The sequence below is a fragment of the Muntiacus reevesi genome, chromosome 3 (assembly GCF_963930625.1).
Source record: "Muntiacus reevesi chromosome 3, mMunRee1.1, whole genome shotgun sequence".
Classification (NCBI taxonomy): domain Eukaryota; kingdom Metazoa; phylum Chordata; class Mammalia; order Artiodactyla; family Cervidae; genus Muntiacus; species Muntiacus reevesi.
The window spans coordinates 56,921,805-56,949,488 of NC_089251.1; the positions used below are offsets into that span (position 1 = coordinate 56,921,805).

At 47.0% G+C, this 27,684-nt stretch overlaps 1 long non-coding RNA gene across 1 annotated transcript in view; it reads right to left on the minus strand.

Moving 5' to 3' along the window:
* Window positions 1-314: 314 nt before the first annotated feature.
* Window positions 315-27,684, minus strand: part of LOC136162873 (uncharacterized) — a 29,709-nt gene continuing 2,339 nt past the window's right edge. Inside the window, exon 3 of the long non-coding RNA XR_010662173.1 lies at window positions 315-928. This is a non-coding gene — a long non-coding RNA (uncharacterized lncRNA). The remainder of the gene's footprint in view (window positions 929-27,684) is intronic.

Sequence of the window (27,684 nt, forward strand, 5' to 3'; positions counted from 1 at the left end):
TAAACTTTTTTCCTCTGCCCCCAATCTCACACTCCCACTTCAGGAGCGGGTGACCCTTCCCAAGAGACTCTTTGTGGGCTGACAAACCATTTTAACTTTTCACATGGCTGTTTTTCCACTGAATGCCCAGATGCATTTTATTTTCCCGCAATATAGGGAACCCCTGGCTAAAGAGGTTGGAACATAGTGATGGTCTGAAACAGACTGTTAGATGGAAGGTCCCCCCTCTGCCACTTGTTCTGAGCCAGCTTGGTCTTCTGTGTTCTGAGCCATAGTTCATGATCTGCATGAAGTAGATAGGAATAGCACCCACCAGGCAGGGTTCTCAGGATTGAGAAAAATCAAGTACATCGTACCTGAGAAGTGACCATCATTGCCTCAACCTCAGTCCCCTTCCACCGACTGTAATAACATCTACTGTGTGGCTTGCACTTCACAACTATCTGGGTACTTTCATGGGGACTCCATTCAGCCTCCCAGTTTGCACGATGCTTGCATATGTGTAGCCGCGTTGAGTTCTTATAATACCTGTGTGTTTGGTTATTGGAGTCCTCAGTCATGTCCGACTCTTTGCCACCCCATGGACTGTAGCCTGCCAGGCTCATCTGTCTGTGGAACCCTCCAGACAAGATCATTTGCTAGTTACTGGATTAACTGTCTACCAGAGATGGTCAAAGGTTCATCAAATGTAGGCATTGCATGGATTGGGGTCACATGTTAAGATATATTCTGAGGCCAGTGCTTTGGGAAAGAGTGCTTTGGGATCTGGGAGGGAAAGAGACAGGTGTTTGGCATCCTGGCTTTTCCATCTTGAAGGCTCCATCGCAGCTTCCTTCAGGTCCACTGATGGGAAGGATTCTTCAGCTGTTCATTGTCTCCTAAGAACACATTCATGCTGAGGTCCAGGCACTTTTTCAGAGGTAAAGACCTGAAGTGGACAGAGGAGTGTGTGATCTGAGCAAAGTGCTGGCACCCAGACTGTCTGCCACGTCCTTCCCTGGGCAATGGAGCCAGAAAAGGGAGCAAGTTCTACCCTCCCAGCAGAGAGCAAGGATTTCAGGCGCAGTGTGGGATGAACAAGCCCTGTGGAGCCATTCCCCTGGGACTTGAAATGCCTGCTCCCCACATGTGATCGGGAGCTGATTGCAGAAGTTGCAACTCCTTGTGAGTTGCTCCAAAGACAGCTGTGCTCCTCACCTCCTGTCCACTTAATTAACCAGCAGTTGTTGCTGCTTTGCGGAACACGGGCCAGGCCACCCCTGCAGTGTCCTGTGGGGACGTTCCAAGTCTGCCGCAGACAACTGACAGGCAGGAGAAGTTTCTGCAGTGCTTGGCTGAAGGGACTGAGGGCAATCTAGTTTTTTCTTTCCCATCTCACATCATCCTAATTGTCCTCTCCTCTCCCTCCAGACCCTCCGAGAGCACTCCTGGACACAGACCCCACCACTCCCCTAAGGAGACCCAGCTCAGCCCCAATTTTCACCTCTGCATGGGAGTTTGGACTGAATCCCTAAAACCACTGAATTCTAGTGTGTCTAAGCTAGAAGAAACCTTAAATATCTTGAGGTCAATCTTGCTGCCATGCAGAAGAGGAAATTTATGCTTGGTATAACCAAGGACACACAGCTGGCCGGAGTAAGGCTGTGCTGACTCCCAGGGCTGGTCATGGCCACATTCCACTCTCATTTGATCCTCCGCAAACCCTACAAGACACTCAATCCACAGCAATCTGGACCCTCATGATCTTCCTAGACAAGCTGTGCTGCTCTCTTAACTCTCATTTCTGTATCTTTAGCACCAACTGCTTTTAAAAATTGAAGTATGGTTGATTTGCAATATCATGTTATTTCAGGTATACAGAAAAGTGATTCCATTTCATTATATATATATTCTTTTTTGTTATAGATTATTGCAGGTTATTGAATATAGTTCCCAGTGCTATACAATAAATCTTTGTTGTTTATCTATTTTACATATGGTAGTGTGTATCTGTTAATTCCATACTTCTAATTTATCCCCTCCCCTTTGGTAACCATATGCTTAATTTCTATGAGTCAGTTTCTGTTTTGTAAATAAGTTCATTTGTATTATTTTTTAGGTTACACATATAAGTGTTATCATATAATACTTGTCTTTTTCTATCTGACTTACTTCACTTAGTATGGTAATCTCTAGTTGTGGCAAATGGCATTATTTCATTCTTTTTTATGGATGAGTAATATTCCATCTTCTTTATCCATTCATTTGGTGACGGACACTTGGGTTGCTTCCAGTTTTTGGCTATTGCAAATAGTGCTACTATGTACGTTGAAGGGTGGGATGTATGTATCTTTTAGAATTAGTGGTCATCTTTTCTGAATATGGGCTCAGAAGTAGGATTCCTGCTTGCAGTCGTTAATTCTGTGTGTGGATCTATTCTGGGAGAAAATGGATGCCTGCTCCTCTGGTCTCAGCCAGGCAGCCACAGAGGAATTGCTGTGTCAGCCTCACCTCAGCCATGAAGATAGACACAGGCCACCGAGATGATTGACATCCCCTGGTGGATGCTCCGGGAGTAGGCAGAGAACCTTACATGTCTGACAGCTGTCCAGATTCAGGAACTGAAAATCCCTTTCACCTCAGGTGATTCTGTCTGGGGAGGGGTGTTAGAACCTAGTTCTGCCTAAAGGCAAAGTGAAACACACTTCTCTCCAAAGTCCACAGTACTAATTAACTCTATGTGATAGCCTTGCTAATGTTTAAACATAACCCTAGATACCCCTGGCACTTCTCAGGTGGCATAGTGATAAAAGAATCTGCCTGCCAATGCAGGAGACTCAAGAGATGCAGGTTCAATCCCTGGGTTGGGAAGATCCCCTGGAGGAGGAAATGGCAACCCACTCCAGTGTTCTTGCCTGGAAAGTTCCATGGCTAGAGGAGCCTGGCAGGGTCAAAAAGAGTCAGACAGGACTGAGCATACACAGCACAGCACAAGTCCCCCCAAACCAAACATTTCCTCTCCTCTTGTCCCAGCATCTCCAGGTCCTAGTGCTCACCGGACCTCATCCCCAGACTACCCCAGGCACGCACCCTGGTTGTGCTCCCAGAAGGACAGTGCTCAGAAGGCAGTTGAATAGGGGAGAATCTATTCACAGGATCATCTCTCACGTCCCAGCAGGGATGACCATCCTGGCAGCCTGAGGTCATGTCCGTTGTCTGGGCAGCCAAGTGTGGAGGACCTCTTCTCAGTTTTCTGAGAAAATGAGGCTCAGTCTCCATCAGCAGTGTCTCCTTCCTGCTCTCAGTCATGACACACCCCCCACCTCCTTGTCTTCTCACAGCCTCTCCTATACTTTTTTCAAATGAAAGTGAAAGTTGCTCAGTCATGTCCGACTCTTTGTGACCGCATGGACGATACAGTTCGTGGAATTCTCCAGGCCAGAATACTGGAGTGGATAGCCGTTTCCTTCTCCAGGGGATCTTCCCAACCCAGGGATCGAATCCAGGTCTCCCACATTGCAAGTGGATTCTTTTAACAGCTGAGCCACTAGGGAAGCCCAAGAATACTGGAGTGGGTAGCCTATCCCTTCTCCAGGGGATCTTCCCGATCCAGGCATCGAACCAGGATCTCCTGCATTGAAGGCAGATTCTTTAGTCCTCCTCAAATCCCTCCTCTTCTGTGAGGTCTACACTATATGCTCCTCACTGGGATGGCTTCTCCTAAATGCTTTTTGTAAAATAAGGGGATCAAGCCGAGGGGTCACTCAGGTCTCTCCCAGCCCATCTATACTGGTAATCAATTTCCTTCCGGGTTAACTGAACCACAGCTTCTGGTTGATCTTCATCCTCAAAGGTGTGATCAAGCCTGGCCAGTGCACTTGCTCATTAAGCTGAATTAATACATATTGAGTGAGGGAATGGAATGGGGAAGGTAGGTGTTGATAGAGAGTGAACCAATCAATCATTCAGAAAGAGACAGAAAAAGGAAGTCTTTTCCCAGGGAAGTGATTCATGGGGGTCCAGGGCAGGTGGGGGTGGGCTGAAAGGGATGACAACACCCAAAGTGAAAGAGGAGACAACTGTCATCATGGCTGTGCCTCTTGTTTTGGATTTGGGGTTCAGGTAGAGTTTTTAAAAAAAGAAAGAGATTGGAAGATGAAGGGCATGACTGTCATTAGGCCAGGAACTTGGAAACCAAGGTTTTTAAGGTACCCATATCCACGCTTGGAGCTTCATCTGTGAAATGAGAGACCTGGAATCAGAGTCTCAAAGTGTGGGCTGAACTAGTTAGAAATGCAGAGTCCGTGGCTCACCTCGGACCAAATCAGCCCTTAATTAGATCCCTAGGTGATGCTGTGTGTGCTGAAACACAAGAACTGCTGTCCTGGTCAACCTCTCTGTGACTGCAAAGCAGAAACTGTTGAAACGTGATCATTGGGGCCCCAACAGTGCTCAAATGTTGATGTACCCCCAAAATCATCTGGGAAGCTTTTAAAAGCTCATGTCTGCAAGGACCCTTTCTGGGAATATAGGCTGTTCTGTATCTTGATTGGGACAGTGGTTCTATATGTGTACATATATGTCCAAACTGTACTACATTTCATTATATTCAAATTATATCTCAATAAAGTTGACTTCAAAGGAAAACTGTCCCTAAACCTAAATTTTTTACTAACAGTAAAGCTATAAGGAAGAACACTGTGTTCAAAGATAAAAAGAACATCTCAGGGGGCTTCCCTGGAGGTTCAGTGGTTAAGACTCTGTGCTGTCAACATAGCGGGCTCATGGGTTCCATCCCTGGTCTGGGAACTAGATCCCACCAGCCATGTGGTGTGCCCAAAGATTAAAAAAAAGAAGAAGAAAAATGTCTCAGGACACTGTCCACTCCTTCCCCTAGAGAAGGGCTATGCTCAAGCATGAAAGTGAGCTGGTATGTTTTCCAAGGAGACAAATCTGTTTTTTTTTTTTAACCAGTTCTTAAAAATAGTCTTACATGTCACATGAATCACACACACAATACATACAGTCCCAATGCCTAGCTCATACCAAGTAGGTCAAAATCCCTGTATATTTTTTAAACCTCTCCAGGTCATTCTAGTGTACAGCAGGGCTAAGAATTACTCTAGAACTTCTTGTAAGTTTCAGCCGTCAATCCTCGTGGCTTCACTGGGATCCCCCCACTCTGAGTGCCCAGCACCATGCAGATGGCACAATCGGGAGAAATGGGGGAACAGCATGTGACACATCATGGCCCTGAGTAATTTACAGTCTGGTTTGGGATGCAAGACAGGGGTCCGCATAAAAAGGAAGTCAAATTATAACTGAGGGATCGCCACTCGCACAACTGGAGAAGTTCATGTCCCCATGCAAGGGTGACAAGTGTGGGGTAGCTCCTGGATATGGGAGGTACTCACCTGTCAGGAAACTTTTGAGAGCCCTACCCTTGGTTCCTATCCCACTTCTGCTTTTAGAAATGAAAAGGTAAAAGTGGAAGCAGCAACAGATTTTATATTCTTGGGCTCCAAAATCATGGTGGACTGCAGCCATGAAATTAAAAGATGTCTGCTCCTTGGAAGAAAAGCTATGACAAACCTAGACAGCATATTAAAAAGCAGAGATATCACTTGGCCAACAAAGCTCTGTATAGTCAAAGTTATGGTTTTTCCAGTAGTCATGAACAGATGTGAGAGTTCATCCATAAAGAAGGCTGAGTGCTGAAGAATTGATACTTTCTTTTGGTGCTAGAGAAGACTCTTGGGAATCCCCTGGACCGTAAGGAGATCCAATTGGTCAATCCTAAAGGAAATCAACCCTGAATATTTACTGGAAGGACTGATGTTGAAACTGAAGCTCCAATTCTTTGGCCATCTGATGCCAAGAGCCGACTCACTGGAAAAGATCCTGATGCTGGGAAAGATTGAAGGCAAAAGGAAAAAGGGACTGCAGAGGATGAGATAGCATCACCGACTCAATGGACATGAGTTTGAGCAAACTCTGGGAGACAGTGGAGAACAGAGGAGACTGGTGTTCAGTCCATGGGATCGCAAAGAGTCAGACTCAACTTAGGGACTGAACACCAACAACAGAGAGGTTAAGCAGCTTCCCCAAGGTCACACAGCTAGGAACGGAGGAGGGAAGCCTTGAACCCAGACGACACGGCATGCTTCCCATCAGGCACAGGCTGAGATCTCCCCAACCTTGTCGATTTGCCAGAACCAATTGATTGTTAAACTCTATGGTGCTCCGACTCTCAGGACACGGGAACAGAAAAATAAGCCAGAGCCGCGGTGATGTATGTTGGAATGTCACTGGAGACATCTACCCAGTCTGCAATCGCAAGGACACGTGGCTGATGGCAGGGTACAGGTGCCTGGTGCCTCCTGGGGAAGAGGAACCGCCGTGTGTGCGGAGGAATAATTCAGCTCCAGGAGGTGGGGGCACGGCGCGCCCCACCGCCCCTCCCCCTTTGCCAGGGCAACGTAGGGCGTCAGACAACACTGCGGCCGCCTCATTATTGGGCGGCTCGGCCATTGTCCCCGGGACAATGGTTTCCGGCCCCGGCTTTGTGTGGGGCTGCCAGCCGAAGTTATTAACCACAGGAGCTGCTTTTGAGGGACATCCAAGGAAGGGGTGAAAGGTCACCGGGAGCAGCGAGGGGAGCGGAAGTGGGAGGGAGAGGCAGCACAAAAGAGAGGGATGAGCCCCTGTCCCCTCCCTCTCCTCCTGAAGGAGCCCCAAACAGAACTGGGCTCAGAGGGAGGCCTGGCCGAGTGGGGGTGGGGGTGGGGGGAGTCGTCAAGAGGAAGTCCCTGCTGCGGAGCAGAGAGGAGCCCGGGATGGCTGACCATCCTGAGGGGTCTCGGGTGTGGAAGCACCGAAGGGACACGGGCTGCATGGGGACAGGTCAGAACCTGGGTTACTGGAAACAGGAGGAGGTGACAGAGGCTGGGTCTGGGCCTGCCCCACTCCGCCCTAAAACGGGTGCTCAGTACCCAGGACCTCTGACATCCATGCTACCTGCCTGACCTGCTCTGGGCGGGCAGGGGTGAGGACGCCATGCTTTAGGCTGCCTGGCAGGTGGCCGTGAAAATTAAGCCATAGATAGAGCTGGTGACCACCTGCCCTTAACTGGACAGGAAACTGGCACCCAGACAGGAAGAGGACCATGTAGGGCACAAACCCAGTGATAGGCAGTATTGGAATTCCCTCCCCTGGGGAGAAGCCCTAGGGGTCTCTTACATTCACCTGGAGCCTCCATCCCCAGCATAGAAGTTCCAGTTTCTTGGGTTCCTATGACAACTCCAACTTCCTGGATAATGTCAAGAGGCCTGAGCCCCCTCCTCTCCAAGATGCCAAGCAGAGGGAAGACAGCCTTGTTCTGCCTCTCAGAGAAAAGAAAGGCCGAGGGGGCTGCTCCCATCGTGGCTACCATCCATACCAGGCTTGCCTCCTGTTCTGACAGCCCAGAGGAGGATGCACAGACCAGAGTTTGCCCCCCAGGGTAGGACTAGAGCTTCAGGTCATGAGGCCACAAGAGGCCTGTGTCTTGTCCAAGGTCAGAGGGGTCAGGGATGTGGGGAGGGGCAATCCACTGAATTATAAGAGAAGCATTTACAGCTCTCTGCAAGTTTAGGTGGGGCTTCCCAGGTGGCTTGGGTTGGGAATAGGATATCCACTCTCAAGTATTCTTGGGCTTCCCTTGTGGCTCAGCTGGTAAAAAATCCACCTGCAATTCAGGATACCTGGGTTCGATCCTGGGTTGGGAAGATCCCCTGGAGAAGGGAAAGGCTACCTACTCCGGTATTCTGGCCTGGGGAATTCCACGGACTGTACAATCTGTGGGATCACAAAGAGTCAGAAGCAACTGAGCGACTTTCACTTTTCCCAGGTGGCTCAATGGTAAAGAATCCACCTGCCAATGCAAGAGATACAGGAGACTTGGGTTCAATCCCTGGATGGGGAAGATCCCCTGGAAGAGGAGATGGCAACCCACTCCAGTATTATTGCCTGAAAAATCCCATGGACAGAGGAGCCTGGCAGGCTACAGTGCATGGGATCCCAAAGAGTCCCAAAGACACAACTGAGCACACACACACACAGACACACCTAAGTTTGGATATGTAGAGGTTATTACTGAAAAGCATAAATTATTCCACTCAACTTTTATATTTAAGGTTCAGCTCAGTTCAGTCGCTCAGTCGTGTCCAACTCTCTGAGATCCCATGGACTGCTGCACGCCAGGCTTCCCTGTCCATCACCAACTCCCGGAGCCTACTCAAATTCATGTCCATCGTGTCGGTGATGCCATCCAACCATTTCATTCTCTGTCGTCCCCTTCTCCTCCTGCCCTCAATCTTTCCCAGAATCAGGGTCTTTTCCAATGAGTCGGTCTTCACATCAGATGGTCAAAGTACTGGAGTTTTAGCTTCAGCATCAGTCCTTCCAATGAATATTCAGGACTGATTTCCTTTAGGATGGACTGGTTGGATCTCCTTGCAGTCCAGGGGACTCTCAAGAGTCTTGTCCAACACCACATTTCAAAAGCATCAATTCTTTGGCGCTCAGCTTTCTTTATTGTCCAACTCTCAGATCCATACATGACTACTGGAAAAACCATAACTGACTAGACGGACTTTTGTTGGTAGAATAATGTCTCTGCTTTTTAATATGCTGTCTAGGTTACTATTTAAGGTTATTCAGGTTTTTTTTTTCTCTTTCAAAATTTTATTAATGAAATTCCCAAGTATCCAGAAAAGCTGGAAAAAAATAATACAGTAACACATACATCCACCACAAGACTTCAACAACTGTTAACATTTGCTATACTTGTTTAATTCATCTACTCATCTAGCTATTCAGCTAGAGTTCCTTTTCCAAGGGTTCCTTCTCATTTTCTGACCCTGCCTTTTCATAGCATCTTGGGTTTATTTTTTTTTAACAGATGTCATATCATTTCACATCTCTTTAGTGATAAGTAATTCATTTTGTAGGGTTTTTATTTGATTCTTCTCACAGTCCCTGAATTATATGTTTCTTCTGGGGTCAGTTTTTCTCTTTTTCCCTTTCTTTGTCATACTGTTCTCAAATGTTTCATGAATCCAATTGTCAGTCTCCTTATGAAGGAGAGAGGAGAAAGGCTGCCTAGGACACTGGGTTTTAAAACTAAAAAGAAAGTTTCAGTTACATGATATCGTTGCTTGGAAGACAGAAAAAAAGAAACACCTGAGAGGTGAGGATTGCAGGTGGAGTTGGGAGGAACCACAGACCAGCCGGCTTGGGGAGCTTGCAGGAAAGGCCCCCAGAAGGCCAGCATCCCATCTCCTCTCCAATTTCTCATCCCAAATCCTGTTTCCGGTCCCCTGAATCAGTCATCTCCCTGCCGTCTCCCCGTCACGGTGGGAATGCCCACTTCATGGCCCCCTCCACCCCATAACCCGTCAGCATCTCTCCAGGCTTCCTCCTCCCCAGCTCCAGCTCTCCTCACACTCCACCCTGGTTCCAGACATCTCTTTATTACCCACCCCCTCCACCCTGGTTCCAGACATCTCTTTATTACCCACCCCCTCCTCAGGCTATGAAACCTGGCAGCTCACGCCTCCATCCCCTCTCTTGCCCACCCAGCATATCCCAAGGAAGCCCAGAAGAGACCAGTCAGCTCTCTCCACCCTCACCCCATTTCCAGATACTCTCCCAAGCTTTGCTAATCTCTGACCATCTCTCCCTGCCTCACTCTTGGGTGAAGACTGCCTGGTATATCCATAACTGCCCTTTCAGAAGCCAGATAGTTGCATGCTAAGTTGCTTCAGTTGTGTCCGACTCTTTGCAACCCCATGGACTGTAGCCCACCAATCTCCTCTGTCCATGGGATTATCTAGGCAAGAATATTGGATTGGATTGCTATGCCCTCCTCTAGGGGATCTTCCTGACCCAGGGATCGAACCCACGTCCCTTATGTCTCCTGCTTTGGCAAGCAGGTTCTTTACCACTAGAGCTATCTGAGAAGTCAGACAGTTGACCTTAGTGCAATAAACAGCTAGGGGTAACTTCATTTTAACAAACTCATAATGAGGAGATCAAACTAAGGTAAAAGTGAGGTCTCTCTCTCTCTCTCTCTCTCTCACACACACACACACACACACACACAGACTCATACACACATGCTTCCCTTGTGGTTCAGCTGGTAAAGAATCTGCCTGCAATGCAGGAGACCTGGGTTTGACCCCTAGGTTGGGAAGATGCCCTGGAGAAGAGAAAGGCTACCCATTCCAGTATTCTGGCCTAGAGAATCCCATGGACTGTGCAGTCCATGGGGTTGCAAAGAGTCGGACACGACTGAGCAACTTTCACTCACATACATATATGCACACACTCACACACACACAGCCAGCCACAGCACAACCCTGCAAACATTGCCTATATTCCCATGGTCATTCTGACTACCCTCCATGTCTCTCCAGAGCCGAGGACACTATGCCTCTCTCCTCCATTCTAAATCCCCTGTCCTGAAGCCATCAATACTGCAACCCTGACCCAAAGCCTGCAGCTACTGCAAACTGCACAGAAAATACAAAAGGCTTTCATTTCCCCCTCAGCATGCTCTATCCTTTTGGCAGCCGGATACGACAATCACCGATGTCATGGGATGAACTTGCATATGGTAACAGGACTCCATCCAACTACTGCCCCAGGTCCACTTTGATCCTCTCCTCACCAGCACCTCAGAAGCCAAAACCTTCCAGAATTGGCAACAGAGGAAAATCTGAGCCAACAACTAGAGGAGGAAGTGGGGGGAGTGGAAAGCAAATGAAATGTTAAGAAAAAATTAAGCAATACTTGCATTCTCATTAGGAGGAGCATGTGAGATGAAGCACGTTATGTTATTAGGCATTCTCTCGATTCAGTAAACACAAGCTGAATAAATTTATAAATATCAGCATTAAGTGAGATTTAACGGGGGGCTGTTTGTCTTCTGCCTGTCAGGCAGAAGGCAACGCTCTCCATGTATCACTCTCAGGCCAGGCCATCTCCACTTGCCTGCCCTGGGCACCTGGGGGCCCCTCCCAACCCCACCAGTGGCGCTACAAGTGTCTGGGTGATTTGGGGACACACTGGACACTCCTCTGAGCTCAAGGGCCTTAACTGCAGCCTTAAGAAACCTGGGGAGCCTCATCAGACTCTTGGAGGGTCAAATAAGGTACTGTTTAGACAGTGCCTGGCGTAGAGTAGGTTCACAGCCAGAAAGCACCCCTGCTCACTTATCCCCAGCAAAGAGTTGGAGAAAATGTCCCTGCAGCCATGGGTAGTGCCAACCTTGATGGGAAGTAAGCAAGTGGCAGGTGCAGGGGATGGTGGCCTGGGGTGAGGGTGGGGGGACATGCACACAGGGACCCAGGGTTTGTATTATCCTGGCTTTGCTGTGGACACCGGTGGGACTTTATGTAAGTGACTCACCTGGTTAGCGCCTCATTTTCAAAAGATTGAAGACAGAAGGAGAAGAAGGCAGCAGAGTATGAGATGGTTGGAGGGCATCACCAATTCAATGCACACAAACTTGGGCAAACTTCGGGAGATAGTGAGGGCCAGGGAAGCCTGGCATGCTGCAGTCCCTGGGGTCACAAAGAGTTGGACACGATTTGATGACTGAACAACGACAAAAAGTCTTGAAGTCCTTCTGACACCCCAGCCTAGGTGACAGTGGCCCATTGAGGCCACAGGCAATAAGTACTGAATGTCAGAGAACAAGGTCACTGAGACCAAGAAGACTCCATGTAACAGTGTGGCCTGAATGTTGGGGAGATGCCACTCGTCAGAGATGCCTGCAGCCTGTGTCCTCCTTGCCTGGACTCCACCTGCAGCCCAGGCCTGTTCACCAGCTCTGGGAAGGAGCAGCCGTGATTCTGAAGGCCTTACCAGACCACACAGCATCTCCTGGATCTGTTGGCGTTCAGTGTAGAGCCTGGACCTCAGGTCACATCTAGGCACCCATCTCATTCTCTCTCTCTCACTCTCATAAAACAAATTATCTTACATCAAATAAAACAAAACCTGCACTCCTCCATCTTACTATGTATGAACTGCTATATCATGACAAAGCCCCCAACAACAAGTCCTCAACAAAGAAGTGCTGAGTATGTGACTGATGAAATTTCCAGCTATCTGATGAGGCTTCTTTTATTTTATTTTTGAATTTCTCAGCTATATGAGAAATATATGGTATGTGGGATCCTAGTTCCCTGACCATGGATGGAACCCATGATCCTTGCATTGGAAGCAAGGAGTCTTAACTACTGAACCACCAGGGAAGTCCATTAAGGCTTCCTTTATTGAAAGAAGTCATAAGGTCCCAGCAGAGTCCTTGAAAACAGAACATATACTTGGGCTTCACATGAACCAGGACGTAGCCCAAAGTTTATAGTTCCCAAAACGTGACAACACAGAAATACTCCTTCTCTTTCTTCTTCCCTTTCCTCAGCCCTCCAGATTCCAAGGAGTCACCCCAGGACAGACTCCCTAAAGTTTTCCTGAGATGCTTGGCTGCCAGGCAATATTTCCATGATGCAGTGGGTGGATGTCACAGGATAAAACTGTCCAATGGGATGGCGCCTCCCCCCACCAACACACTGCAGGCAAGTAAGCTCATGGAAGGGCCCCCTTTGCCTGCTCCAGCAATGGTCATCAGAGCCCAGTGCTATTCTTTCTAAAGGGAGAGTAAATAAAGGCAGGTAGCATGAAAGGGAGAGTGGGTCCCGGGCAAGTCCCCAACTGTCTCCAAATGTCTGCCTCCTTTTCGATGGAGTTAGAGTTAGGGTCAGCTTTCCAGTCCCCTCCAGCCTGAATCTTCTTCACTTGCTCAGTTGTGCCTGTCTCTCTGCGACCCCATGGAACGCAGCATGCCAGGCTTCCCTGCCTTTCACCATCTCCCCGAGTTTGCTCAAACTTGTCTCCATTGAATTGGAGATGCCATCCCACCAACTCATCCTCTGTCACCCCCTTTTCCTCATGCCCCCAATCTTTCCCAGCATCAGAGTCTTTTCCAATAAATCAACTCTTATGCATCAAGTTGCTAAAGTATTGAATCTTCAGCATCAGTCCTTCCAATGAATATTCAGCCAGAATCTTTTTTTTTTGTTGTTAATCAGCCAGAATCTTAACCATCACTGTTACTATGCTCTCTGGCTATGCCTGGAATGAAGATTCTGGGGAGCTGAGTTGTAATGAAACAGCATTAACTGCTTATTTACAGACCCTTGAGTGCAAGTGTATTGGGTTTTATGGCTGAGATAAGCACTCAGGCAAATTCCATCATTCAACCACATTTATAGGAGGCTGGCTGTGTGTGGGGTTCTCTACCAGCGACTCTGAAAAAATTGCAGAACTAGTGCAAAAATCATAGATCCCCAAACAAGCAGCATTTGAAAGAGAAGGTGCCCTCGGGCTTCCATGCATCTGAAACCAGGCCTAGAGTCATCCATATGCCTAAGTGGCCTGCTACACATGCTCTTGCTATTGTGGCTATTAGAGTATCAGTCACAGAATCAAGCATAGACCAGACTTTCCCTGGCTTTTTGACTCCCTGAGTCTAAAGCTGGAGTCACAATAATGGCAGTAGGACACATCTCACTGGTTGGGTCCCACTCACTCTGGTGGAGCCTGTCCAAGGTCAAAGTGCCACAGTATTTCTGGAAACCTCAGAACAATTTCACAAAGACTAATGTGAATGCATGGAAAATAAGGATCAGGAGGGTGGTATTAATACCAGCAATAGGGAGGGCAAGAAGAGAAATAATTGTTTCTTTGATCAGGTGAATATGTGTGTGTGTGTGTAATGACAATGTGTTGTTTTGGGGATATATCACTGTGGAGGCTCTTCAGTGATTTCCAAGAGGCAGGGCTTGCCCTGAGCTCGGGAGACAGTTGGACCAGAGAGATATATTTGTTATCTATTCAATACTTCGAAGAGGGTACTGAAGCATGAAGGTTGGGTAAAGGCCAGAGGAGAGAGTGAGTTGAAAGAAGAGAATATGACCAAGGCCCCAGCATTGAAATGCACCTTGAAGTGGAGAGGGGGAGAGAGGAAAAGACATAGAAGAAGATATATGCACAGCACTATGGAAGATGGAAGGAGCCAGCCATGTGCAGAGTACCTGGACACCAGCTCAGCAGAGGGATTCAGGAAGGAGAGAAAAGGTAACCATGACAGATACTGCAGGGCAGCCACAAGGCTAGGGGCTGAGAAGAGCCATTGAACTTGACACTGACGACCTTCAGGGGAGCCATGTGAATACCAAGGCATGGAAAAGAAACCCAGTCACAGGAAGGGAGAACATCTGTGTACCCCAGAATGATATGTTGAAGTCTTCATCCCTGGTTCCTGGGAGTGCGTCCTTATTTGGAAGTAGAGTTTTAGCAGATGTAATCGAGTAAAGACGAGGTGGTTAAGATGAGCCTTTGAGAGGCACAGATGTAAAGAGCAGACTTCTGGACTCAGTGGGAGGAGAGGGTGGGATGATTTGAGAGAATAGCATTGAAACATATATCATATGTAAAATAGATAACCAGTGGGGGTTTAATGCATGATGCAAGGCACCCAAAGCCAGTACTCTGTGACAACTTGGAGGGCTGGGGTGGGTAGGGAGGTGGGAGGGAGGGTTCAGGATGGAGGGGACACAGGTATGCCTATGACTGATTCATGTTGATGTATGGCAAAAACCAGCACAATACTGTAAAATAACCATTCTCCAATTAAAATAAATAAAAAATTTAAAAAGATGAGCCGTTGATGCTCTTTTCTGCAAAGCAGAAATAGAGACACAAATGTAGAGAACAAACATGAATGCTAAAGGAGGAAGGTGGCATGGAATGAACTGGGAGGTTGGGACTGACGTATGTACACTACTATGTATAAAAGAGACAACTATGAGAGCCTACTGTATAGCTCAGGGAACTCTACTCAGTGCTCTGTGGTGACCTAAATAGGAAGGAAATAAACAACAGAGGGGATTAAAAAAAAAACAGAGGGGATGTATGTACATATATATATATACATATATATAGTTGATTCACTTGGATGTATAGGAGAAACTAACACAACATTGTAAAGCAACTACACTCCAATAAAAACTAATTTTAAAAAAAGGCAAGGCCTTTAATCCAATATGACTAATATTCTTATAAGACACAGGAGAATATGAAGACATAGATACACAGAGGGCAGGCAGCCACGTGAATAAAGGCAGAGACCAAAGTTAGGTGGCCATAACCCAAGGATTGCTCAAGGGACCTGAAGCTGAAACAGCTGGAGAAGGATCCTCCCCTAGAATTTTCAGAGGAGGCATGAAGCTGCCAACATCTTGATTTCAGAATCCTGGCCTCCAGAACCATAAGAAAGTAGATGACTGTTGCCTTAAACCAGCCAAATTGTGGCACTTGGTGACTGTGGCCCCAGCAGACTCTTACAGGCAATGAGTATAATTATAAGAATTTGTTGATGAAGAGGTAAAAGAAATGCTTGTTTTTTTTAATGGACCTCCTTGAGTATGTTCACAGAGCGAGAGAAAGGAATCCAGAGAGAGGGAGAAGTTAGAAACTCCAAGCAATGGAAGCATTTATATGCCTGTGTGCATCCTAAGTCACTTCAGTCATGTCTGACTCTCGACAACCCCATGGACTGTAGCCCGTCAGGCTCCTCTGTCCATGGGATTTCCCAGGCAAGAATACTGCCCTCCTCTGGGGGATCTTCCCAAATGAGGGATCAAACCCAAGTCTCTTATGTCTCCTGCCGTAACAGGCGAGTTCTTTACCACTAGTGCCACCTGGGAAGCTCCTTATATGCCTATTATATCTCAAATTAAAAAAAAAAAAGGAAGAATGGTTACTTAATGAAGCATGGGAGGCAGAAAGAGATTGAATCAAGAACCCAAGTGACAGAAGTGGTCTTACCAAGGAGTTGGAGGGGGACACGTTGTCCTCTGAGGCCAACAATCTTAGCCTCAAACTTATAGAAAGCAGAGCCTGAGGCAGGGATTGAAGTGCTGACACTTTAGATGGGAGAAAGATATAAGCCCAGGACAGTGAGGGGCAGGAAAAAATGGAAGGCGGGCAAGGGAAAACGTGAAGCACTTGGTGAAATGCAATACTGTGCTAGAGGCAACCTCACAGCAGACTAAGAAGACACACAGCCGAGTTTCCCTCTAAGAGACATAAAGAGAAATCAAAACTTGAAGTATACGCTGAAAGGAGAAAAGGAATTTATCTGACCACTCCCCTCCAGTATCTCATTTCCCACCAGTCAAGATTTATCCTACAGTGAGCAAATGCCCCTGAATTGCCTCATTCAGTCCTTATTCGTCAAAATCTCAAATCTCATGGTGTCATCAAGTCTGTAAATGGAGGGACGACTCAATGGAATGGGCACCAAACAAGAGACAGAAAGGAGGAACCCAAGAAAGCACTCAAGGTTTGAGGCTTACACAGGCATACTGTATTGCATTTCACAGACAATGCATTTTTTGCCAATTATTGTGGCAACCCTGCATCAAGCAAGTGTACCAGTGCCATCTTCCCAATGGTATTTGCTCATTTCATGTCACCATGTCACATTTCGGTAATTCCCACAGTATTTCAAACTGTGTCATCATTATTATATTTGTGATGGTGGTCTGTGATCAGTGATCTTTGATGTGACTATTTAAAAATGACACCTAGATAATGGCTAGCAATGAGGTATTTTCAAACTGTACATTTTTAAGACATAATACTGTTGCATACTTAACTGCAGTAGAGTGTCAACATAAGCTTTTACATGCACTGGGAAACCAGAACATTTGTACAACTCTTTTTTGTGATATTTGAGTTGTGTTGGAACTGAACCTGCAGTCTTCAAGGTTGGCCTGTAAAGCAAAGAAAGGAGGAGAATGGATGAGTGGAAATATAGAGACTTCTTATTGGGAGAAGTACAGGAAATTGACATCAAATGGTTATTGATGAGACATAGCTCAAGTAAACTGTGGGAAAGGAAGGGGTGGGGAATACAGTTAGACCCCCCAGACTTAAGGAGGTAGAAGAAATAAAAGATAACTAAGATAAACCTTATCATAAATGTTATATTATGGAATTCTAGAATTGGACATTCGAAATCACTTTGCTTACCTCTTACGCTTTAAAGATGAGGTCTGGAGAGAATAAGTGATAAGTAAATGCATTTACAATACCTGTTAATGGAGGAGTTCCTCCTTGCTAATGAGCACTTTGTGATTTTTTTGTGGACGATTTTGAGCATGTTTTTGCAATTATCTTCTCAAGTACACATGCCCATGAGAAACCATGCAAGGCAAGCATTGTAATCCAGACGCTTCTCCACCTAGCGGCACCTGACTGAATTACAGGCAGAGTCCGGCCAATGGGAAGAACCCGCAGAGGACAGTCCGGGGATCCCAGGGCACTCGCGACCCCTTCACAGACCCAGACCAGCTTCTCCTGGACTTGTTTCTTCCTTTGCCTTAGTTCTCAGGGACTCAATGTGTTTGTTGCCCCCTTCCTTCCCTCAGCCCACGCTGTGTTCCCTGCTCTGTAGCTCTCTCTTCAGGGAGAGGAAGTCAGAACAAGGGGGAAAGAAATCAACAGACCTTGTGACATTCTGCCAGTGGTGGTCCTGGCCTCTTTAACTCTTTGAAAGATGGTGAATGGGATGAACAGCTGCACACATGCGCACGCAGATGCAAAGTGCAGGGACTGAGACGCTATACCTGATGGACCTTCTCTCTTCTTTGACTCTGAGATGAGTCTCATCGACCTCAACCACTGCCCTCCAGCCCCGCAGCTGTCATTCGCCCCAACTTCTCTCTCGGAAAGGCCATGCTATTTCTTCCCCCAGGACAATTCCTTGACTCACCCAGAGATCCAGCCAACACAGAATAAAGCAACTGCTGGATTCAGAGGAACATCCCTGATGTCTCCAGACAGCCTCTGGGAGGATTCCCTTAGGGAATTTCATCACAGTTACATTTAAAATGCCCAGAAGGAATTGATGTGTTAATTCACCAAACCTCCACGTTAGAGCTAGAGGCAGGTTTAAAGTTCAGAGAAGTCAACTGAGAATTTTTTTTTTTTTTAAGGGAAGAATAAAAAAGTTCTATTTTTGTTCTAGCAATGAGGATATCCTCTGAGCTTCCTGCTGATGAAACACTCTTGGGACCAACAGTAGAATTTCTCAGAGAAGATAGAAGAGTAAAGTCTTAGTTATCCAGAGCTGTGCAACAAACTATCATGAACTTAACAACTTAGAGCAACAAACATTTATTATCTCACACAGCTGCTGAGGGTCAGGAATCCAGGAGCTCCATAGCTGGGTAATTCAGGTTCTGGGTTTCTTAGAGGTTATGGTCAAGCTGTCAAGCAAACCTGTGGCCATCTGAAGACTGGACTTGGGCTGGAAGGCTGACATCCAAGATGTCTCCCTTACATCCTTCTTGGTGGGGGGTGGTGGGGGGCGATGAGGGGAGCCGGGGTGGAGGGGAGAGGGGGTAGAATCAGTTCCTTGCCACAGCTTCCATTTCACCCTTGGCCTTTTCTTGGGTAAAATATCCCCTACCCTTTTCATCCTCAGTGGGAATGGTTTGGAGTCCCTTTATGTTCTTCTGATCCCCTCCATTTCTGTTTCTCACCTTCTTCCTTTGAAGGTTGTGTTTAGAACTGAACCCAGGGACTTGGTTCACCACTGGACTTGGTTCAGTTCACCACTAGATCACCTGGTGGTCTAGTGATTAAGAATCTGCCTTGCAACGCAGGGCACATGGGTTCCCAGATCGGGGAACTAAGATCCCACTTGCAGCAGAGCAACTAAGCCCGGGAGCAGAACTACTGAGCCCGAGCAGCGCAACTAGAGAGTCTACACACCCCAATGAAAGATCCTACATGATGCAACTAAGAGCCAAATAAATTAAAATAAATAAGTAAATATTTTTTTTAAAAAAGAACTGAACCCATAACTCAGGTGCAATGTGACTCACAAGGAATGCAAAGGGAATATCAACACTTGCCCCTTGGATGCCCTGTTACCACCAATGCCACCTAAGACTATGATCTTTCTGTCAGCCATGCACCTCCTGCAAGTTGTACCTAAACATCTGCCCTTTGAGGATCGTTCTTTTGCTTTGGGGTGACAGTGAGCTAATCTAATGACCCAGTGTTTGCTCATAAGTCTGATGGGTCTTTGGATTGATATTGTCACATTCTTTTCAAGACAAACACGTGTTTTAATACATCTCTGGAGTCACTGTACCTTAATTAGAGAAGAGACCCATTTAGGGTCATTTTAAGCAAGCTGTTCAAGTGTTCTTAGTCCAGGAAGCCAAAGCCTGGAGATACAAGGATCTTGCCAAGGCTCCACTTGCCTTCCAGATGGTCTTTCACACTGACACCCGCCCTAGTCTCAGGAATTAGAAGGTCTGGGGCCAAGCTCTGGCTCCAACACTCATAGTTAGGGGCCCTTGGGTATGTTAGCCCATGAGCACCTCACTTTGCTCATCTGTGAAACAGATCAATACTCACCGCATCAGTTGTTTGCCAGGTTGGTATGAGAAAGTGCCCTGTGGGTGTTAGTCATTGGCATCATTTGTAGGAGCCTGCCCACCTCCCCTGATTCAGCAGGACACACATGGCAAGGGACATGGAGAAAGGGGGGTGGCTTACTGCACTCTGGGGTGCATGGCTGGGAAAATGCTAATGAAAGACTTTTATCTTCCATGTGCTTCACCATCTGGTAGGGAGGAGGAATGAGACACTAAAATTTTGAACAGGAAACACACCTCTAATGGAAATCCTGAGCTTACCCTGCCCTCTCGTGGGTCTGGAATGGTGTTGACTGTCTGTCTGCCTGTCTGGGTGATTCCAGAAGGCAAAGCAACCCCTTGGACTCCCACTTCCAGAAGCTTAATAGGATAAAGTGAGTGGGAATATTGACTGACTTCCTCAGGAGCACTGCAGGACGAGCTGATATCATGACAGCCCCCAGAGGGTCCCAGAAATATGACAAGTTTATTGGACATGAGTCAGTGAATAGGGGGTTCTGAAATTTTCCGCATTCTAGTGCATGCCTCCTTCCTCCTTTAACTTGTAAGTCTGAGTCTAATTCTGAGCTCATTCATTCATTATTTAAGAGTGGGTATGTGCTCACTTGTGTCCGATTCTTTGCAAACCCATAGACTGTAGCCCACAGGGCTCCTCTGCCCATGGGATTCTCCAAGCAAGAATATTGGAGTGGGTTGCTGTTTCCTATTCCAAGGGAATCTTCGCAACCCAGGGATGGAATCCACATCTCTTGAGTCTCCTGTATTGGCAGGTAGATTCTTTACCACTAGTGCCACCTGGGAAGCCCCATTCATTCATTATTTGTTTTCTATTCTATATCAGACACTGCATGGAAGAAATCAGAGCAACCCCCAGTACCCCATGCCATGTTGCCCATCTCCTAGTTTAAGGAAATGAAAAGGGATTTGTAGAAAAGGGAGAGCTAGTTCACAGAAGTCAGAAGGTTAATCTTCAGAATCAATCTGGGAAATGGGATAACAACTCTTGCTACACAGAAGAAGGTTGACCCTATTCTTGCCTCCCTGGCCTTGAGACCTTAGGGCATCAAGAGAGGAAAGCTGGGTACAGGGCTGGTGATGGAGGAGACTCAGGTGAGCAGGGTGCTGAGAAGACTAGTGGGAGATTATGAAGAAAACTCAAGTCTTGAGGAAGCCAGAGCCATGAGGCAGAGGCAAGTGTGGGGTCAGAAGCAAAGACCTTGACCTAGAATCTCCCATGTCTGGGTATTATCTTCTCACTAGAGCAGGAACACCTGGGAAGTAAGGGGTCTGGTCTTCCCAAAGTGGAACTTGTTCTCCTCTTGAGTGAGAAATGATGGGCCTGGGCTTAAGCCGTCTATGTGACCTTGGTTAATTTGCCTGCTGGATCTAGCATCAGAAATCATCATCTTAATACTAATTGGTAAGTGTCTGGCATTGACTGGCAGCTCGAGTCCTGCTTTTCTCTGAATTCTAGTGCCCTTCATGTGGAGACTTCCTGCGGCTTGGGTAATCTCCAACACAGTTCTGATCCGCGATCGGTTTCTTCCAGATAGGAGCTATGTGCCTGTGCCTGCGTAGTAAGTCATTTCAGTGGCTCACTCTTTGGAGGAGGGCATGGCACCCCACTCCAGTATTCTTGCCTGGGGAATTCCCATGGAAAGGGGAGCCTGGTGGGCTACCATGGAGTCCATGGGGTCTCAAAGATAGGAGCTGTGACCCCAGGAACTCAGTCCAGGACCCAGCAAACACCTGCCTTCCTAGTGGATTCAATACTCAGCCATCGAGGATCAGGCCCGAGGCTGCAGAAGTGCAGAGGACCACGCCCCCTGGCTTCAGGGACCAAGGTGGAGTTGCCTGGGGCCACACCAGCTGCGGCTCAGGACGTCGAAGCCTTCTGCTTCTGCTGGCCTGGTCCGAGTCAGGCAGGGCGGCCAAGGAGCTAGAAAGCTGGCAGCTCCCCGCCCCCCACTCCTCCACCCTCTATCTTGCCCGGAGCAGCGCGCAACGAATGGGGGCGGAGGTGAGGGTGGGGAGTCGGCTCTGGCTCGCCTTCTAGGGCTCAGCTCAAGCATGCTCGGTGAAGCTCCTGGCTTCTTATGATACTGAAGCTGCAAAAGGGTAGGATCCCATGCAAATGAAGGCCAGCGTAGCGGAAGGCTAGGTACCTGGAGCCCCAGCCAGTGGGAGGAATGGGGATCTAAAGCAAGTCTGCCACGCTGCTGGGGTGGCGGGGGTGGGGGGTTGGGAGAGGTGGAGCTGAGCCTAGCTGGGCTGTCCTTTGCTCAAGGCCCCTTCTCTCATATCCCCACTCTCCTCCCCAAGCCGAGGAGGAGCAGCCTTACCTGGCCGCCGCTGGGACAATGCAACGGGCACCTGGAGAAGGAGAGGGGCTTTTCTGTTCTTTGGAATAGTTCTGACTTTGTGCCCCTGGCCCAACACCCTGGACCCAGCTCCCAGACCCCAGAGTCAAAATTGTCTAGAGGAAATCATTGACCCCAAGTGGCCAGGCAAGTGAGAAATAGAGTCAGGCCCCCAGGACTGCCTGCATCAGGGCCCTTCTGCTACCAGCTGGAAATACCAAATAGCCATGAGGCCAGGAGTAGCATCTACAGGCTTCCCTGTGGCTCAGTGATAAAGAATCTGCCTGCAATGCAAGAGACTTGCATTGCAAGTCGACCCCAGAGGTCGATCCCTGAGTTGGGAAGATCCCTTGGGGAAGGAAATGCCAACCCAGTCCAGTATTCTTGCCTGGAGAATCCCATGGACAGAGGAGGCTGGCAGGTTACAGTCCATGGGGTTGCAAGAGTCAGACATGATTTAGCAACTAGACAACAACAAATAGCAATATATATTGTATCATATATAGTATACTTAGTATTATGTGTTGTTGTGTAGTAGATACATATGGCAATACTAATACTACAAGTAATACTGAGAAATATATTAAATGAAATAAATGGATAAGGTAGCCTTTATTCACTGTAAAGTTTGTATCAGTCTACAGTATTACTATAACTTCTAGGGTTTCAAAGTACTTCCACACACACCAGTTCATAAGAGCCAACCCAATGACATTAGTGAGGAAGATATCTTTAAGCACTTTGTACTGAAAATGAAAAACTATGGCGTAGAGATAGAGTGTTTTTTTGCTCATTTGACACATTTCTAGGAAATATTCCTCTGCACTGGGACTTGAAAGCCAGTACTCTTTCCACCTCCCACTTAGTCCTCATTTATAAAGTTGGGGACACCAAGGCCCAGTTAAACCCAGTGACTTCCCCAAGGTCCGATAGCCATGGTCTCAAGTCTAAGACCCTGTGTGTGTTATTTGCTCAGTTGTGTTGATTCTTTGCGACCTCATGGGCTATAGCCCTCCAGGCTCCTCTGTGCATGGAACCTGGCAGGAATTCTGCAGGCAAAAATACTGGAGTGGGTAGCCATTCCCTTCTCCAGGGGATCTTTCCAACTCAGGGATCGAACTTGGGTCTCCTGTATTGTAGGCAGACTCTTTACCATCTAAGCCACCAGGGAAGCCCAACCTCCTGACTCTCAGCCAATTCTCTCTTTCTCTTTTTTTTCCTGTCCTACATAGAGCCAGATATTCTTTATATAACTTTCCAACCCGCCCCCCGCCCCCCACTCTCTCCTGGTCAGTGTTTCTCTGTTACTCAGTCACAGGGTGCTATCTGTGTCCAGATCAGGGTGGGATTTGAAATCCAAAATCCTCAGCAACTTTAAGTGCATTCTTCCTCTCCCTCCCATCAGCCCATCAATCACAGCCTGGGTCCTGGACCAACATCTCCGTTCTCTCTTGTCTGATCTGTCACCAGACAAACTTCTCCTGGGCCATTGGGAGGTTTTGAGAAGAGCCCAATCTGTCTTCCTTTTTGGGGGTACCCTAGGTCTGAGTCCTCCAGAAAACATAGGAAGGTAAGAGGGCTAGCACTTATATTCAATCTGGTATTCATAGGACTGCAACCTATCACCACCAGACCAGTGAAACTGAGAGTCAACAGGTGACCATGACGATGTTTCTGCCACTCCATACGCATCATGCCTGGTCTCCACCTCTGACGCTTCCATCATCCTGAAGGGAATTATGGTACCGCAGCCTCTCTGTGCCTGCAACCTGGACTCCTCCAAGTCTTTCTCACACTGCACCAGAAAGAACTTTCTAAAACAGGAGTCTGGCCATTCTCTTCACACCTCCCCCACTAGAATATGCTTAGACACATCCCTTTGCTTTTTAGGATAAAGTCCAAACTCCTTATGGACTCCCATGATCCAACCCTGCACACTTTCCCAGTCATATCCCTCAGCCCTCTCCCCATACCTGTGCATACTCATGTGCACACACACACATATTCTATAATTACACTTTATTTCTCGCTACAGGCTTTCCAGGTGGCACAGTGGTAAAGAATCCACCTGCCAGTGTGGGAGACACAGGTTTCATCCCTGGGTAGGGAAGATCCCCTGGAGAAGAAAATGGAAACCCACTCCTGTATTCTTGCCTGGAGAAATACATGGACAGAGGAGTCTGGTGGGCTACAGTCCATGGCATTGCAAAAGATGTGAACACAATTGAGCAGCTGAGCATGCACGCTTTCTCGCTATAGTGAATTGGGTTCCCTAAGAATGCCTGCCAGACCCCCTCTCCCTGCCCCCAATCTCTGGATCTTCACATGCATTATTTTTTTCTGCTCATGTCAGAGTATTCTACTTTCTCCCTTTCCTCTGTTTGGTTGGTTCTACCTTTTCTCTCAGGTCTCTACTTACAGGTCCTTTTAGAACAGCTAAGATTTTGTGAGGTGCCCTCCAGACTTTTTGCTGCTTATAACTCCCACTCTCCACCCCGCCCCATCACAGCCGGCAGCACACCTCCCTTCAGACCTGTCTGTTCATTCCATACTGCATGATTCTTGTTCTGGTCAGCACGGTATTCCCGGGTCTTGGCAGAGTACTCAGCACTTAGCAGATGCTGGATAAAGATTTGCACAGTTAAATACATGGAAAGGAAACATTGGGGTCACAGGAATAGGGAAAGAAAGAAGGAATAAGAAGAATGTTGGAGGGAGGGAAGCAGAAAGGGCTATCCTGGTGAAGTCATCCAGGCATTATATTCAATATCATAACTGCTTCAAACCCATCATTCTTCACATTTCTTGAAAGTTTGCAATTCATTCCACCCTGCTGATAGGATGTGAATATTATATGCATTTTTTTTCTACTAAGTATGAAGAACCTGAGAATCAGAGTGGGTGAGTGATTTTCCAAACATCACACAGCTCAGAGCAAGACTGTATCATAAATTCAGGTCTCTCCCAACTCTTCAGGCTCCAAAATAGAGATTGAGTCCCAAGTATGGGAGTCCAGCTCTCTCTTGAATCTTGAAGGAGACACTGTAACACTGAATTCAGTCACCCATTTTGACCTTTGAAGGTGTCTTTGGGATCCCAGGGAGCAGAAATGCAATTATTCCCTGATTAGTTTGGGGCAGTCCATAATATGCTTGGGAGGAAGAACATTCCCCAGCAACATCTGTACACCATGGAGGATGCCAATGACCCTGGATGAGGAAATCTCACAGGCACCTTCTTACTCCACCTGACCTGCTTACCTTCCATCTTGAAAAGGATATTCAAGAGTCATGAAAAGAGAAGCCAGACTAGGCTTGAGGGAAGCCAAGTAGTTCATCCCTATTTTAAAGGTGCCCACCCCATCCTGTGCTCCCATAATCCCATTTTTCAGTTTCAATTTCTCCAGGAAAATATCCACATACATACACAATGAGTTAATTGAACAATTTTGATGAGAACCCAGATGAGTGATAAATATCCATCAAAAGGAGAACAGTTGCTTAGACTCTGTCCCATTCACATTTTGGACCCTGATGGAAAAGTGCCAAAGGACAAGGCAGAGGTGTCAGTCTTGAAATGTAAAGATGTTTCAGATGTTGCTAGTGAATAAATACAACTTGCAGAGCAAAACTTACTTTTGGTATGCTACTAGGCAGAGTGAAACTTACTGCTGGTATGCTACTACACATGCTAAAACACACACTCCAAACAGAGGTCATTATTTCTACAGTTACAGACATTAGGTATGAATAGAAGAGCAAATATTGAAAGGATAACAGGGTTACCTCGGGCTAAGGGCTGGAAGAAGAGAGACATTCATCATTTCTGTTTAAATTATTTATGACCTATTATGTGTATAAGCTAAAAGTAAATAAATAAAAACAAAAAAAAACTAGAGAAGACACTGGCTTATCAATAAATCTGAAAGTGACAGATCAGACATCCCCGGCAGAACCCCCTCTCCCCACCCTACTCCACCCCGGCCACCTGGGAAGCTGAGGCCTGTGCCAGCCCCTCCAGGAATGATGTCTTATGTCCTGGAGTCAAAGGAACAGAGTCTGGGAGGAGAGTTCTCTGATTGAAGAACTCGGCAGAGCTGTTCTGGTCTATGAGCAGTCTCAGGGAGCCCAGGGTGGGTGCACACCCCCAGTGAGGGGGGAGAGGGACAAAGCAGCTCCCGTGTACCTGGTGACCTCCTGCTTTGGTTTTCCCAGGAACCTGCAAGTTCAATTCTGATCCCCAGTGCCATTGCCCCACTGCTCTCAAGAATCTCTCAGTGTCTCCTCGTGTCCTGAGTGTGGTGACAGTGACGCCACCCCCCGAGGTCCATGAGTAACAGTCTTCATCACCTGTGTTGTGACTAGGCTTTTTGTTTTTGTTGAGGCAGACGTACAGAATCTCAGTTCCCTGACTAGGGACTTGGAACACACGCCCCCTGCAGGGGAGGTGCGGAGTCTTAACCACTGGACTGACAGGGAAGTGCCTGTGACTAGTTTTATTTCCAGTCACGAACCATTTCTGAGCATCCTTTGTGCTCCAAGCTCTCTGTCTGACTTAAACATCATAATATAATACAAGAGAAGTACCTTTATTATTCTCACTTCTCAGACTTGGAAGCTTCAGCTCAGAGAAGTTGGGTGCTTGGCACAAGATCACACCTCCTGTGCAGAGTGGTGCCAGAGCATCAGATTTGAGCATCAGATTCCCAGCCTGGAAGAGAATGGTGACTCCTACCCTTCCTCTGTATGATGAAAGGGCAGGTGTCAGGATCTGAGGGGGAAAAGATCCTTCTCTAGGACTATGGGGTCTCTCCCCCCACCCCCCAGAGTGAGCCTGAGAGAAGTGATTCTACTTGGAAAACTTAAGTTTCAGGGCAACAAGATGAAAGTTTGTAAGGAGAGAGGCAATGAAGATGAAGTGAACAGGAATCATCAGGCCCACAGCTTCAAAGGAGAGGCGTTAAGGATGAAAAAAAAAAGACATGCTACCTTATATAAAGACCACGTGCCTACAAATGGAAAGAACTTTTTAAGAAGTTTCAGAAAAGATACAGATTTTTTTTTTTAATTGGAGTATCGTTGGTTTACAGTGCTCTGTTAGTTTCAGGAGTACAGCAAAGTGAATCATTTCTAGATTCTTTTACCATATAGGCTATTACAGATTATTGAGTATGGTTCCCTGAGCTATACAGTAGGTTCCTATTAGTGATCTATTTTATATACAGTAAGGTGTATGTGTCAATCCTTATCTTCCAATTTATCCCTTCACACCTCTCCCCCAGTAACCATAAATTTGTTTCCTACATCTGTAACTCTGTTTCTGTTTTGTAGATATGTTCTTGAGGATCTAATGTACAACATGGTGACTAAAGTTGATAACACTTTTATATAGTGGTGGCGCAGGTGGTAAAGATTCCTCCTGCCAGTGCAGGAGATGCAAGAAATGTGGGTTTGATCCCTGGGTTGGGAAGATCCCCTGGAGGAAGAAATGGCAACCCACTCCAGTATTCTTGCCTGCAAAATCCCATGGACAGAGGAGACTGGCAGGTTACAGTCCATAGGGTCACAAAGAGGTGGACACGACTGAGCGACTGAATACACAGACACACACACGCATTCGCAAGAGAGTAGAACTTACATATTCTCACCAAACAGACGAATGAATGAGATGATGGGTGTGTTAATTAACTAGATGGTGGGAATCCTTTCACAGTATATACATATATCAAATCACTGTGACGTACGCCTTAAATATCTTACAATTTTATTTGCCAATTA